Genomic DNA, 16,570 nt, shown 5'->3' on the forward strand with positions numbered 1-16,570 from the left:
CGCGCAAGCTTCTCCCGTCCTGCAACCTTCTCCTCGTTCGGCAAGTTGACGGGACACAGCAAAGGCCCTGTTTGGGTCCATGGTTAGAGTTAGTTTGGGTTAGTTTGTACTCAACTAACCCAAAAGTATCCAAACAGGAGGGTTAGTTTGGGTTAGAACCATCTAACCCATACAAAAAATCTAACCCACCCAAGAGGTGCTTATTTGGGTTAGTTCTTCTCTCAAGCACTAAAAAACACATTTTTCTCTCGCTCTCGCCGCAGCAAATCCCTCGCCACTTCCTCAAAGCTTCTCGTCCTCTTCGTCCCTCCCTCTCGCAATGCCCGTGAAGGCGCCTCGCCGTATCCGCGCTCCATCTAACCCTGTCATATAAACACCTCTTTGGCTAGAGTTAGTTCACGGTTAGTTCAGGATTAGAATCTAACTCTAACCTCTAACCGAGTTAGAGTATCCAAACAAGACCAAAGTAATGCTAGTCCATACTGCCTCCTCTCCGGTTAATATGGCTTAATTTCAAACGAGATAAATACACTGTCTGTCACTGTATATTTGTAAAAATACGGTCAGTGGACTTCATAATACGCTCATTGCGCTCAATATATATATTTTCCGGTGTTTATACGGTCACTAGCTCACCCTGGCTGAGTATGTGTGTGCATGCACGTGTAGGTTGAGCACTTAGTGTGACCGTGTGTGTTCCGTCGTGTGCTCAGACATGCATGCATTAGGGCGTCGCGCGCGTTTTTGCATCCATGTGTACGTGTGACTGTTGCATACACGTAGGGGGAGTACGTGTAGGGGCTACTAAGGAGCAGTCAAATCACACAGTAAGTTAGTCGGAAGAAGCAACCATCATTTCACTCTTGAATGACATGTACGCAATATAAAATGGTTGACATGGAGAGAAAAAGAAAACCACTATATATACACTCGCAGGAGCCTAAGCTACAAGCCTGCTTGCTAAGGTTGCTCTCTTCACAAGCATAGAATGACGGGCCTGATACCGCAGCTGGAGGAAGGGAACAATGTTCTGCGTAGACGCGGTCGACATCGGCGAGGGAGAAAACCCACAGTCGGTGCATACCAATCGGGGGTCACCGCGGTATGGGCCGATGCCACGTCCCAACCGCCCTTCTAGCTACAGCCTAACGTCCCAGGTAGTCCATCTTCCTTTTGGAGCCGGCTTGCTCCACTGCCGTAGCTCCATCTCATGTCGATCTTTCTCTACTTCTACCGGCTTCTACTTGTGATGAGTTTATGTCTCATGAACTAGTGCCAGTACTATTATTCTAATCACACTTCTTTAATATCTTTGCCATCAGAGATGCTCAGGTCAATTTTAGTGGAACTGCACAAAAGCATCGTATGATCCGAGGGTGCCAGCCGTCTTTCCTTCGACAGGTTCTACCGGGCCAGGGAATTAAATCATGTTTAGGGTTTAGGGTTTAAGTCGTAGTGACCCCATCAGTAGTTTTTCTTTCGTACACGCTCTCACAACTTTTTTCTTTAGTTGTGAAGTAAATATTGGCTATGATTTGTGAAGCATTGAGATGCATCAGCATGTGTGTTAGTTTTCCTTTGTATTTGATGGAATGTTGTAACGGGGCAACCTTGGAATAGGAATGAAAATGGAGTGGAAAGTTTCCGTTTTTCTGGAGAAAAAATGGAAATGGAGAGAAACCAACGTTTCGTTTTGTTGGATCGCGCCATCGAGCAAAACCAACGTTTAACTCACGTCTGTCGTGTTCGTGTCTCACGCTCCTCCACGGCTCGACCCCACACGGTCGCTCGGCATGCCACTCACCGCAAACCGAGTATACGATAACTTTCCCGCCTGCTTGTCGATGGATCGCGCCATGGAGTACTACTAGCACTAATGGAAGAGATTGATGAATTGGGGGAGGACAGCTAGCTGTAGCACAGACTCCCAATAACTTTTTACATGCATGTTGTAGCCGGCTATTGCAACCTTTGAACGCGGAGCAGCCGCGTGCACCCAAAACCGGCGCGGGCGACGCTCTCTCGGCCGTCGTGCCGCTTCAATGTCGGCGCTAGTGAGAGGTCGTGTCCGCTCTGGCCGGGCATGAATGCGGCACTGACCATTTCGGGTGGGAAGCACGTGTAGGTGATGAAGAGGGTTCGGGTTGGTCAGGACCGGCCGTGGCAGCGGTACGGACGTGCGCAAACAAGAGATGTTGTACGTTAATATTGTTGCGTATATAATTAACAACGTAAATAATGTGCCAGTTGGACAAATATGATTGGAGATGGAGATGGAAATGGAATTTTACATAAACACGGATATGCATGTCTATGTCTATGTGTGTGTGCGCGACGACTCTCGCGACCTAGAAGTGGGGGCGTGTTTTTGATCGAGTTTTCTTTCTTGGTACGTTAGAAAATCAGTTTGTCTAATTCACATCTAGATGTTATTTAAGGATATCACATCTAAGCTCCCAAAAGTATATAATGTAGCAACAAGAAACAAAAAAAACTAGGACAAAAAAAATAGACCACAAATAGAGTGGACATCAACTTATACGTGACATAACTATGTCACATCTAGATGTGTCCTAGACAGACCCTTAAAAAATTGTCCGCCAGTTTTTGTTTCTTTTTTCCGGGAACGCGCGTATTCTATTTAAAACCACTGCTACGGAGAGATTTTTTACTCCATTATAGCCTCTTGTTTGATAGAGTTTCTCGCGTCTCGCTCTCTCACCCTCTCCATATCAAAAGAAGATGACAGTGTCCACTCCATCTCTCTCCTCACCGGTGGTCATAGATCCGGCCGAATCTCGTCCGCTGCGGGAGGTGAGCAGGTGCAGCATTGACGTTGTCGCCGTCGGCGACGGAGGGAGCCGATGCGCACCGTCCTCTCGGAGCCGGCGCTGGCGCGGACAAAGATCCTCCGCGCCCTTGTTCGCTACCGTCGTGTGGGCAGATCCCGCCCGCCCGCCTAAACGACATCTCGCCCACCTGAGGTCTAACTTCTTGTACTGGTCCAGCTCCCCAGGTCACTGCGTGTGGGTTTGTCACGCCCAAGATGCGACCCTATCCTAAAGGAACTCGAAGGTCCCACCAAGGATAGAAGCGCATCTTGAAGACGCTTTTACAAGGTGGATATCATTACATCAACATTACATAATAGATGGGGATACATACAAAAGGCATACAATGCCACACGAATACAACATCATCTTACATAAGAGCACCATTTGACTACGGATGAAACACAAACAGAAACTCAAACGACATCCACCCTGCTAGCCCAAACTGCCGACCTGGAACCTATCCCCTGATCGAAGAAGAAGCACAAGAAGAACTCCAAAACAAACAAACATCGCTCTCGCGTCGTGATCATCGCGTAACCTGTACCTGCAACTGTTGTTGTAGTAATCTGTGAGCCACGAGGACTCAGCAATCCCATTACCATGGGTATCAAGACTAGCAAAGCTTAATGGGAAAGGAAGGGGTAAAGTGGTGAGGTTGCAGCAGCGACTAAGCATATATGGTGGCTAACATACGCAAATAAGAGCGAGAAGAGAGAAAACGGAACGGTCGTGAAGCTAGCAATGATCAAGAGGTGATCCTGAACTCCTACTTACGTCAAACAAAACTCAAAACCGTGTTCACTTCCCGGACTCCGCCGAAAAGAGATGATCACAGCTACACACACGGTTGATGCGTTTTAATTCGAATCTGGTGTCAAGTTATCTACAACCGGACATTAACAAATTCCCATCTGCCACATAACCGCGGGCACGGCTCTCGAAAGTTTATACCCTCCAGGGGTGTCCCAACTTACCCCATTATAAGCTCTCATGGTCAACGAAGGATATTCCTTCTCCCAGGAAGACCCGATCAGTCTCGGAATCCCGGTTTACAAGACATTTCGACAATGGTAAAACAAGACCAGCAAAGTCGTCGGATGTGTCGACAATACCGATAGGAGTCGCACGTATCTCGTTCTCAGGACACATCGCATAAGCAAAGCGTACAGGTACCGACGTAACCCAAGTTGCCAAGGGATGGTCCCGCATGGTGCTCTAGTTTGGACCAACACTTAGACAAGCATTGGCCCGGGGGGCTAAAATAAAGATGACCCTCGGGTTGGCCGACCCAAGGGAAAGGTATAGGTGGTGGTGAGGCAAATGGTAAAACCAAGGTTGGGCCTTGCTTCAAAACAAACTGTCAAGGGGGTCCCATAAATCACCCAACCGCGTAAGGAACGCAAAATCCGGGAACATAATACCGATAAGACGGAAACTAGGGCGGCAAGAGTGGAACAAAACATTAGGCATAAGGCCGAGCCTTCCACCCTTTACCAAGTATATAGGTGCATTAATTAAATAAGAGATATTGTGATATCCCAACATAATCCTGTCCATCATGGAGCAATCTTCAACTTCACCTGCAACTAACAACGCTATAAGAAGGGCTAAGCAAAAGCGGTAACATAGCCAAGCAACGTTTTGCTAGGAAGGGTGAAAAGGTTGGAGGCTAACATGGCAAATTGGGAGGCTTGAAGAACAAGTGATAGGTAGCGCAGCATAGCGATAGAACGAAGCAACTAGCAAAGCAATGATAGTAATGAGATCCAAGGTGACGGTCATCTTGCCTGAAATCCCGCTAGGAAAAAGAATGAGTCCATGAAGAAGATGAAGCCACGAATACGAACCAAGCATAGACGAACGAATCCTCACGATCGCAATGAAACAGGAACTAACGAGGAGAAGCACATCCGGAAAGAAGCAAACAACATGGTAAACAACCATCACATAAACAAGGCATGATGCACAATCAAGCATGATGCATGTCTGGTTTAAATATGCATGGCATGGCAAAGTGCACAAACAAACCTACAAGTTAAGTGGAGCTCAACATGTAACGAGTTGCATATTGACAACACTTCACAACAATTATTTAGTTCTCTCTCGTTTAAACTACTCAAAAATATAAAATGTTGGTTAACATGGCAAGAGGTGAAGCATAATAAAACTACCTATCTAGGCAAGTTTAAATGAGGCCGGAACCACCAACAACAATTCCGGAAAATCCTCATGTCCATACGGTTCTGTCCTAAACCATATTTTAAAATTGTTAAACAGGAAAATAAAGTGGACCATATTAAACTATGCATTTTTCCACCCCATTTACATATAAAGTTTATTTAAAACCAAGCTACGGTTATTTAGCTATGAAATAAATCATTTTAGCATGTCATTTATGCACATTTACTCAAACAACAATTTTAAACATCTTTAACAGGGATGAAAGTTGCATATTGTTAAAGAACATGAAAAACTGAGCAAGATGCATATATGACATGTTTCATTTGGATGCATGGATATTTAGTTATGAGCATTTTAAAATGATGGCATTTCGGTAAATATGCATGCACTAAAAAAATGCTAAAATGCAAAAAAATGCATGGGCCCGAATCTGAGAAATTGGCAGTGGCCCAGGAGGATTTAGCCCAAGCAGCTGTGGGTGTGTGCAAAAGAAATTAAAAGAACAGAGCAAAAGAGGGGCGCCTAGGATTCGAACCCCAGACCCCTCGGATGGACACTGGCTGCGCTAGCCATTGGGCTAGCTATGTGTTCGTGATGCATATGGAGATCGACGCAAGATAACTGGCATCGCGAGCAGGACCAAAACTGAAGGGGTGACCACTACAACGGATGAGTGTTTAAGGCACAAGGAGGGCTCGGTCCAAGATGAAACAGTTGTGCGTGTGAGCGAATTAGCAGAAACAAGACAAAAAGAAAAGGGGGCGCTGGGCTTGAACCCAGGTCCTTTTGGATGGATGCATCGCGACTAGCCACTGTGCTAACTGCTCTGTTTATGACTAATCAGGGTGATCATCTCTTCTGAATAAACAAAAGGCAGGAGCCTTCTTCATGGATCACAGAAGAACTGGGTGACGACACCGGCAAGCAAGACGGCGACCGTCGCGACCACAGGCCTACGGCGGGGGTGCGGAAAAGGGTGGGATGTGCGCATGTATGGGTGCTTGTGCGAGGCCAAGCCTGGCTGGCCATGGTTTCCGGCTGGAAGAATGACGTCGTGTGCGGGCGTGCGACGAGGCGCGGCGAGCAGCGGCTAGGCAGGGGCTGGACAAGTCCCTGAGGGTGTGCAAGTGGAGCAGCTGTGGGAGCGTGGGTCGCAGACTGCATGTGTGCGGGTGTCCAGGCACGAGCAGGAGTCCGTCTCGGACATGGAGAAGACGACGACCGAAGCCGCGCGGGTGGTGTTCCGCGGCTGCTGCGCATGCAGCGCTTCGGTCTTGCGTGTGCGAGCGCGAACAGAGAGGGTCGAGCAGGGAGTGGCACGACGAGGCGGCATGTGCGAGAGAGGATCCTGAGCAGGGCGAAGCGCGAGGAACCACGACGACTACTGCAACTATGCAACAAAATTCAGAACTCGTAGGAGCACCGAGAACACGAAGATGGCACGGATCTAGCGACGACTCCGGCGATCGAATCGCGATGGAAAAGAGTAGGGTTGGAGTTGGGTATACCTAGTATACCTTTGACATGAGGATGCGGCCGGGGACGCAGAATATCAACGGAGAGGAGGCGAGGAACTCCGGTGGACTAAGTAGAGGATGAAGAGGACGTCGGGGAAGGCGTCCTCGTGCTCGGATCGGCGTTAGAACGGACTCGGGGAGGCGCTGCGGTGCTCGGGGTCGATGAAGGGGAGGCCGGCTACGCTCCTATGCCGGAGGGAAGCTCATGGCCTCGCCGGCCATGGCTCCTGGAAGCAGCGGGGCAGGGCGCGAGTGGGGATTTGTGGAGAGGCGGCGGTGCAGAGGGAAGAGAGGGAAGGAGAGAAACCCTAGGGTGAGGCCCGGGGCGGCTTTATAGGGGAGCGGGACATGCTGGCCTCGACGTCCGTGAAGCAGAGCTCACGGCATTGGTGCTCCTGAAGGCAGAGGAGGGAGACGGTGCTGTAGCGGAGCAGGTTGCCGTTCGGCTCGGCTGGGTTGGGGAAAGAAAGGCCAGGTGGGCTGCGGGGAGTGAGTGCTGGTGGGATGCGCTGTTGCCACTGCTGCTTCTCTTCTTCTCTTTTCTTCAGACAGAAAAGAAGACAAAAAAGCACAGGAATAAAAGAGGGGTGTATGAGAGATATAAGAATATCCCCACGACGCTGGAATTATGCACTAATTGAAATAATTGTTTTGGGCATTTTTAGTGAAAGAAAATTATCGCAAGTTTTAACTAAATTCAAACTTGAGGCAATTTTGATTCCGCCCAAATCAAGTCCAAAAGGGCTGAAAATTGGCAGAGAGGGTTTAGGCATGGTATAAGATTTATAGGCAAAAGATGAACATTAATGGAGAAGGAAAAAATGGTACTTGCAAAATAAAAAGAAAGGAGAAGGAAGGGAGAGGTGATGACGCATGGGCATGGTTTGAGAGAGAGATGACAAGGAATGATGCTCACACACATCAACTAGAGCAACACACAACATGAAAGAATGCAACCCACATGATGAGCATGATGAAATGCAAAATGACAAGGGTACAATGCAATCAAGTGAGATGAGCATGGTGCAAGAAGCAAAATAAGACAAGTTACTCAACATGGTCATGGCATCAATGTAGAGGAATGAAATATGCAAAATAATTATGATAATGCAACAAACATAATGAACGCACGTCAACAACTAAAAGAAATGGAAGGGCAACTGAAGCATGGGTCTCGGGGCGTTACAACTCTCCTCCACTGACAAGAGATCTCGTCCCGAGATCTTAGGAACGAGACGGAAGAGAAAGAGGAAGAGGTGAAGTAAGAACACAAGAGAGAAGATGAACAAAGATGAGAGCACTCGGGTAGAAGGAGAAAAGGCGAATATGAAGAGAATGAAAAGCTCAAGAGAAAGATAGATTCCGAAACCACTCCGGTTAGGCAATGTAGAAAAAGAATAGCACGAAAGAATTTGGGCAGCACTCCGGCTGAAAATGGAAGGGCTGGAGACATGAATTTCACAAGATGGAATGACACTTGGCGAGATAAACAAAGCAAGGCCTCCGGAAGAATAGAGGAACGGAATGAATGGATACGAGCACGACAACGTCCACCACGAATGAATTAGATAGCCTTCTTAGAAGGAAAGATTGAACGGAGTTGTTGAGAAAATCAAGAATAAAAGAATAAGCTTCTTGTTGTGGACGTATGAGAAACATCTCAAAATTATGAGGTGATAGCCGACCACAAGCGGAAAAGATTGAATAGCCGAGGAGAACGAAGAAATGCAAAACTCCACTTCAAAATAATACAGAGAATTACTTGCACCTCGAGAAGCAAGAAGAAGAAGATACTTGAACTCCACCAACAAGATCTTGATGAACTCTTGAAGAATGAAATTAATCATGAAGAACCACCATGAAGAACTCCGGTGACAAAAGACGATGAGATAGGAATGACGGATGAAAAAGAAGATTAAAGCTTACGATGATTTAGATGGGGGTTCCGATGAAATGGCCGAGGAAATTTGAACTACGGAAAAGAAAAGATGAAAACACTGGCAACTAGAATTTATTCATCAAGAACAAACTCCGAAGGAAGGGATTAATCACTTTGAGGAAATATGAATAAGATTTATTGTATGCTTATCCTTCATCAAATTAAATAGATGACAAGCAATGGATTTTTGCATACTACTTATTCTTCTTGAAAAAGGATTGGGAAGTGACATATCGCAAACTTGAGAAGGTCTTGATGAACCACCGGTAGGATTGAAAAGAACGAATGAATTAATATGATAGTCAAAGAAAAAGAATCTTGAACGAACCACCGTAAGAATTCGAAAATGGCTCATGAAAGAGAATGAATCACCAGGAAGAATTAGAAGAACAAATATGCTTGAGGGGATTTAGATACAAAAGAACAAAGAGATCATGAGCTCATTAAAGAACACTTGAACGAAGCACCGGGATAATTGGATAACGGTAGCTGAAATGTGAGGACGAAGAATTCTTCTGGAACGATGGCCTCCGGTGAAAAGAAATGGAAAAACAACTTCTGACATACTCCGGATGGTTAAGAAAAGAATATCCGACAAATGGAATAATTCACGAGGATAACATGAAGCTAGAACCACGAAACTTCGAGAGAACGGACAAGATTTAAGAGGAAAAACTCTTCTTCGGTCTTCAAATGTTGAGAATGACGACGAGAAACACTACCAAAAATTGTTGAAATACTCCGGGAGAATGAAAAGCGAAGAGGTTGAGCAACCAATGAAAAAGATTTGAAATCAATCTTGGAAAAGCATTTGACTGATGAAATTCATACTTACGTCATACTTCAAAAAGAATTTAAGAATAGCTCCGGAAAATCAGAAGAGTCAGGTAAGATCCTGGGAAAGACCTGTGGGTTAGGGCCCGCTAAAGAGAAAAACACCATTGGAAAAGATTGTTGAAGAGATAGATGATGCACCAGAACAATTGAAATATTTGAATAAGGTGATAATCTCGAATTAATTGGAACACAGAAGAATCTCCTGAGATGTCTTGAACACTCCGGAAGGATAAACTGGCGAGAGACGAATGAGCAGCGAAAACACTTGAGCTGAGGAAAAGAATATAATCACTACCGAAAATTTAGAATTGAATCCACCGGAGAAGAATTAGAGATGATGACTGTCAAATGAGACGAGAATTTACCGGTTGAAATAATTGAGGAAGATTGAAGAGGCTCCGCACGAATGAAATTGATGGTCGAAAGAGACTCAGACTCTGGGAAGAAGAGGGAGGGTGGGCGGGAAAACAAAGGCAACTTGGAAGGGGGGACCGACGAATATCTTGAAGAGAAAACCCCGGTTGAAATCATTGAGGAAAAAAGCAAAGACTTCGCACGAGTAGGATGGATACTCGATTACAGGCTCCGGCTTCGAGAAGAAAAGGGCTGGGCGGGTGGGAAAAACAAGGACAACTTCGGATGGGGAAACAACTTCGAAAAAGAAAGAACTGACGACTGATCTTGCAAAAGATGACGAGGATCGAAACCACTCAAAGAGAAGTGCGCCGAATTGAAAAGAGGATGGACAACGAACAAAACTAACGCATGATCCTAAAGAAAAAATTTGAAGGGGAAGAGGAGAAATTCAAAACACCTACGTCAAGATTCCTCACCAGAGCGACGAAGGGGCTGAGGAGTAAAAAGAATTCCTACTCTCCGATATAACTAGACTCCGAAAAAGTTTTCTTCTAGACTCGACAATGGCCAAACTACCCGATAAATCAAGGGGGCTCCTAAGGTCGGTCGAGGCTCTGATACCAACTTGTCACGCCCAAGATGCAACCCTATCCTAAGGAACTCGAAGGTCCCACCAAGGATAGAAGCGCATCTTGAAGACGCTTTTGCAAGGTGGATATCATTACATCAACATTACATAATAGATGGGGATACATACAAAAGACATACAATGCCACACGAATACAACATCATCTTACATAAGAGCACCATCCGACTACGGATGAAACACAAACAGAAACTCAAACGACATCCACCCTGCAAGCCCAGGCTGCCGACCTGGAACCTATCCCCTGATCGAAGAAGAAGTAGAAGAAGAACTCCAAAACAAGCAAACATTGCTCTCGCGTCGTGATCATCGCGTAACCTGTACCTGCAACTGTTGTTGTAGTAATCTGTGAGCCACGAAGACTCAGCAATCCCATTACCATGGGTATCAAGACTAGCAAAGCTTAATGGGAAAGGAAGGGGTAAAGTGGTGAGGTTGCAGCAGCGACTAAGCATATATGGTGGCTAACATACGCAAATAAGAGCGAGAAGAGAGCAAACGGAACGGTCGTGAAGCTAGCAATGATCAAGAGGTGATCCTGAACTCCTACTTACGTCAAACATAACTCAAAACCGTGTTCACTTCCCGGACTCTGCCGAAAAGAGACCATCACGGCTACAAACACGGTTGATGCGTTTTAATTTGAATCTGGTGTCAAGTTATCTATAACCGGACATTACCAAATTCCCATCTGCCACATAACCGCGGGCACGGCTCTCGAAAGTTTATACCCTGCAGGGGTGTCCCAAGTTAGCCCATTATAAGCTCTCACGGTCAACAAAGGATATTCCTTCTCCCAGGAAGACCCGATCTGTCTCGGAATCCCGGTTTACAAGACATTTCGACAATGGTAAAACAAGACCAGCAAAGCCACCCGATGTGTCGACAATCCCGATAGGAGTCGCACATATCTCGTTCTTAGGACACACTAGATAAGCGAAGCGTACAGGTACCGACGTAACCCAAGTTGCCAAGGGATGGTCTCGCTCGGTGCTCTAGTTTGGACCAACACTTAGACAAGCATTGGCCCGGGGGGCTAAAATAAAGATGACCCTCGGGTTGGCCGACCCAAGGGAAAGGTATAGGTGGTGGTGAGGCAAATGGTAAAACCAAGGTTGGGCCTTGCTGGAGGAGTTTTATTCAAAGCGAACTATCAAGGGGGTCCCATAAATCACCCAACCGCGTAAGGAACGCAAAATCCGGGAACATAATACCGATATGACGGAAACTAGGGCGGCAAGAGTGGAACAAAACACCAGGCATAAGGCCGAGCCTTCCACCCTTTACCAAGTATATAGGTGCATTAATTAAATAAGAGATATTGTGATATCCCAACATAATCATGTCCATCATGGAGCAATCTTCAACTTCACCTGCAACTAACAACGCTATAAGAAGTGCTGAGCAAAGGCGGTAACATAGCCAAGCAACGGTTTGCTAGGAAGGGTGAAAAGGTTAGAGGCTGACATGGCAAATTGGGAGGCTTGAAGAACAAGTGATAGGTAGCGCAGCATAGAGATAGAACGAAGAAACTAGCAAAGCAATGATAGTAATGAGATCCAAGGTGACGGTCATCTTACCTGAAATCCCGCTAGGAAGAAGAACGAGTCCATGAAGAAGATGAAGCCACGAAGACGAACCAAGCGTAGATGAACGAATCCTCACAATCGCAACAAAACAGGAACTAACGAGGAGAAGCACATCCGGAAAGAAGCAAACAACATGGTAAACAACCATCACATAAACAAGGCATGATGCACAATCAACCATGATGCATGTCCGGTTTAAATATGCATGGCATGGCAAAGTTCACAACCAAAACTACAAGTTAAGTGGAGCTCAACATGCAACGAGTTGCATATTGGCGAAACTTCACAACAATTATTTAGTTCTCTCTCGTTTAAACTACTTAACAATATTAAATGTTGGTTAACATGGCAAGAGGTGAAGCATAATAAAACTACCTATCTAGGCAAGTTTAAATGAGGCCGGAACCACAAACAACAATTCCGAAAAATCCTCATGTCCATATTTCAAGTTTGGTACTGTTCTGCCCTAAACCATATTTTAAAATTGTTAAACAGGAAAATAAAGTGGACCATATTAAACTATGCATTTTTCCACCCCATTTACATATAAAGTTTATTTAAAACCGAGCTATGGTTATTTAGTTATGAAATAAATCATTTTAGCATGTCATTTATGCACATTTAGTCAAACAACAATTTTAAACATCTTTAACAGGGATGAAAGTTGCATATTGTTGAAGAACATGAAAAACTGAGGAAGATGCATATATGACATGTTTCATTTGGATGCATGGATATATAGTTATGAGCATTTTAAAATGATGGCATTTCGGTAAATATGCATGCACTGAAAAATGCTAAAATACATAGGGTGGAAAAAAATGCACGGGCCCGAATCTGAGAAATTGGCAGTGGCCCAGGAGGATTTAGCCCAAGCAGCTGTGGCCGTGTGCAAAAGAAATTAAAAGAACAGAGCAAAAGAGGGGCGCGTGGGATTCGAACCCCAGACCCCTCGGATGGACACTGGCTGCGCTAGCCATTGGGCTAGCTATGTGTTCGTGATGCATATGGAGATCGACGCAAGATAACTGGCATCGCGACCAGGACCAAAACTGAAGGGCTGACCACTACAACGGATGAGTGTTTAAGGCACAAGGAGGGCTCGGTCCAAGATGAAACAGTTGTGCGTGTGAGCGAATTAGCAGAAACAACACAAAAAGAAAAGGGGGGCGCTCGGCTTGAACCCCGGTCCTTTTGGATGGATGCATCGCTACTAGCCACTGCGCTAACTGCTCTCTTTATGACTAATCAGGGAGATCATCTCTTCTGAATAAACAAAAGGCAGGAGCCTTCTTCATGGATCACAGAAGAACTGGGTGACGACACCGGCGAGCAAGACGGTGACCGTTGCGACCACAGGCCTACGACGGGGGTGCGGAAAAGGGTGGGATGTGCACATGTGTGGGTGCTTGTGCGAGGCTAAGCCTGGCTGGCCGTGGTTTCCGGCTGGAAGAATGACGTCGTGTGCGGGCGTGCGGTGAGGCGCGGCGAGCAGCGGCTAGGCAGGGGCTGGACAAGTCCCTGAGGGTGTGCAAGAAGAGTAGCTGCAGGAGCGTGGGTCGCAGACTGCATGTGTGCGGGTGTCCAGGCACGAGCAGGAGTCCGTCTCGGACATGGAGAAGACGAGGACCGAAGCCGCACGGGTGGTGTTCCGCGGCTGCTGCGCGTGCAGCGCTTCGGTATTGCGTGTGCGAGCGCGAACAGAGAGGGTCGAGCAGGGGGTGGCACGACGAGGCGGCGTGTGCGAGAGAGGATCCAGAGCGGGGCGAAGCGCGAGGATACACGGCGACTACTGCAACTACGCGACGACTCCGGCGATCGAATCACGATGGAAAAGAGCAGGGTTGGAGTTGGGTATACCTAGTATACCTTTGACATGAGGAGGCGGCCGGGGACGAGGAATATCAACGGAGAGGAGGCGAGGAACTCCGGTGGACTTGCTGTCCGTGAAGAAGACGAAGTAGAGGATGAAGAGGATGTCGGGGAAGGCGTCCTCGTGCTCGGATCGGCGTCAGAACGGACTCGGGGAGGCGTTGCGGTGCTCGGGGTCGACGAAGGGGAGGCCGGCTATGCTCCTATGCCGGAGGGAAACTCGTGGCCTCCCCGGCCATGGCTCCTGGAAGCAGTGGGGCAGGGCGCGAGTGGGGATTTGTGGAGAGGCAGCAGCGCAGAGGGAAGAGAGGGAAGGAGAGAAACCCTAGGGTGAGGCCCGGGGCAGCTTTATAGGGGAGCGGGACATGCTGGCCTCGACGTCCATGAAGCAGAGCTCACGGTGTTGGCGCTCCTGAAGGCAGAGGAGGGAGACGGCGCTGTAGCGGAGCAGGTTGCCGTTCGGCTCGGCTGGGCCGGGGAAAGCAAGGCCCAGGTGGGCTGCGGGGAGTGAGTGCTGGTGGGCTGCGCTGTTGCCACTGCTGCTTCTCTTCTTCTCTTTTCTTAAGATAGAAAAGACGACAGAAAAGCACAAGAATAAAAGAGGGGTGTATGAGAGATATAAGAATATCCCCATGACGCTGTAATTATGCAATAATTGAAATAATTGTTTTGGGAAATTTTAGAGAAAGAAAATTATCGCAAGTTTGAACTAAATTCAAACTTGAGGCAATTTTAATTCCACCCAAATCAAGTCCAAAAGGGCTGAAAATTGGCAGAGAGGGTTTAGGCATGGTATAAGATTTATAGGCAAAAGATGAACATTAATGGAGAAGGGGAAAATGGTACTTGCAAAATAAAAAGAAAGGAGAAGGAAGGGAGAGGTGATGACGCATGGGCATGGTTTGAGAGAGAGATGACAAGGAATGATGCTCACACACATCAACTAGAGCAACACACAACATGAAAGAATGCAACCCACATGATGAGCATGATGAACTGCAAAATGACAAGGGTACAATGCAATCAAGTGAGATGAGCATGGTGCAAGAAGCAAAATAAGACAAGTCACTCAACATGGTCATGGCATCAACGTAGAGGAATGAAATATGCAAAATAATTATGATAATGCAACAAACATAATGAACACACGTCAACAACTAAAATAAATGGAAGGGCAACTGAAGCGTGGGTCTCGGGGCATTACAGGGTTTTCTTCTATGCGACTACTCCCCAGCTCCCCATGCATAGTAGCTAGGGTTCGTCGGCTGGTCCAACTTCACCTACTAGTACTATTATAGAGGAAATGCCACTCGAAAAGTTGTCCTGATTTATGCCTCGGTGGAGGTATACATGTTGTTTCAACAAAAAGTACATGGTGGTTGTGCGTTCATTGTCCATATGGTGGTAGTACTATCACTGGTTAAATGAAGAAATGCTTTTTTTCTCGGGTATCCTGGTTTAGTTACCATCAAGATATAATTATGATGCTTCTGTTTGTTGGTGTACTTTTCATTAATTCTTATTGACAATTGAGATGTCGTTGCTAACCCTTCTTTATATTTTTGGAAACAGCGATGCGTGTCTCCATACCCGGGCATGTCTTCCTCAATTTTAGTGGAACTGCACAAAATTGGATGGCCATTGTTGTTCTGCCTCACTGTCCTCTGCCACGTGGTTCTTCCTTCCTCGAGCTTGATTATTACTGAGAAGAAACAGACCACAGTGAGGATTTGTCGAACTTCATAGGTGCCTCACCCAAACTTGATGCCAAATGGATGATGCATCACCATGATGACCTATCGATGCTCATGGTTGCGCCTCATGGTTGCGTCGGCTGGTGAAGCTGATCGATTTTCAATGAAAAACAAGCTGTCTTCCATCGGTGCTCTTTGCTTGTTACGCACAAAGATGATATCCTTCGTCAGTTCATCTTGGTTGCGTTGGAGACGCAGTCGCAGTCGTCTTTCACGTTGGTGCAATTTTATCACACAATTGGCTATGAACCAAATGTTTCCTCGAAGAAGGATCGACGTTGGTACTAAGAGCATAAGTTTTGTATTGATTTCTAAGCCTTCTCACAACTTTGTCTCCAGCTCCCCTGTAATTTTATTTGTCCAGCTATTAACTTTGATTTAAAAAATGATGTGGACTAAAAACCCGGATGGACGTAGTAGCCCTCCATTTTTATTTACTCCGCATATTAGATTTGACTGAAGTCAAACTTTGTAATACTCTCAAACCTTTCCGATAATTGAAATTAAAATTCTTTATTTATACACACTCTCACACATTTCCGATAATTTGGCGCATGTGTGGTTGTTAACTTAAGGGAGGGTAGTGTACCACACATGAAGGACAGGAAGTGCGACCAGGACGCGTGGGCGTGGATCGTTAGTTCATCGGAAGTAGTACTAGTTTTCTTCACTGTACATTAAATAAAGAGTTTCGTTTCATACTTACACAATTTAAAACGATTGTTATGGAGAGAATAAGAAAACCACTCCACTATATATTAGTCGTATACACACGAGAGTACTATATGGACGCAACTTCATTGACTTAGTGCACCTGCCTTTGGGTTTATGATAGGTGGGCCCAAAATGTGGCTGGCTCACATATCATACAGCCAAAAGCAGATGCACTGAAGGCACCGGAGCTCAGTCCGTACTACATTAGTATATATATAAGTGGGAGCCTCAGCGCTTGTTCGCTAGGGTTTGCACTCACCACACGCTCGCCGCATTACATATATGTTACACGCTGGAGGCTCAACGTTCATTTGCTAGGGTTTGCTATAT

Source organism: Triticum dicoccoides, chromosome 1B, assembly GCF_002162155.2.
Source record: "Triticum dicoccoides isolate Atlit2015 ecotype Zavitan chromosome 1B, WEW_v2.0, whole genome shotgun sequence".
Taxonomy (NCBI): Eukaryota; Viridiplantae; Streptophyta; class Magnoliopsida; order Poales; family Poaceae; genus Triticum; species Triticum dicoccoides.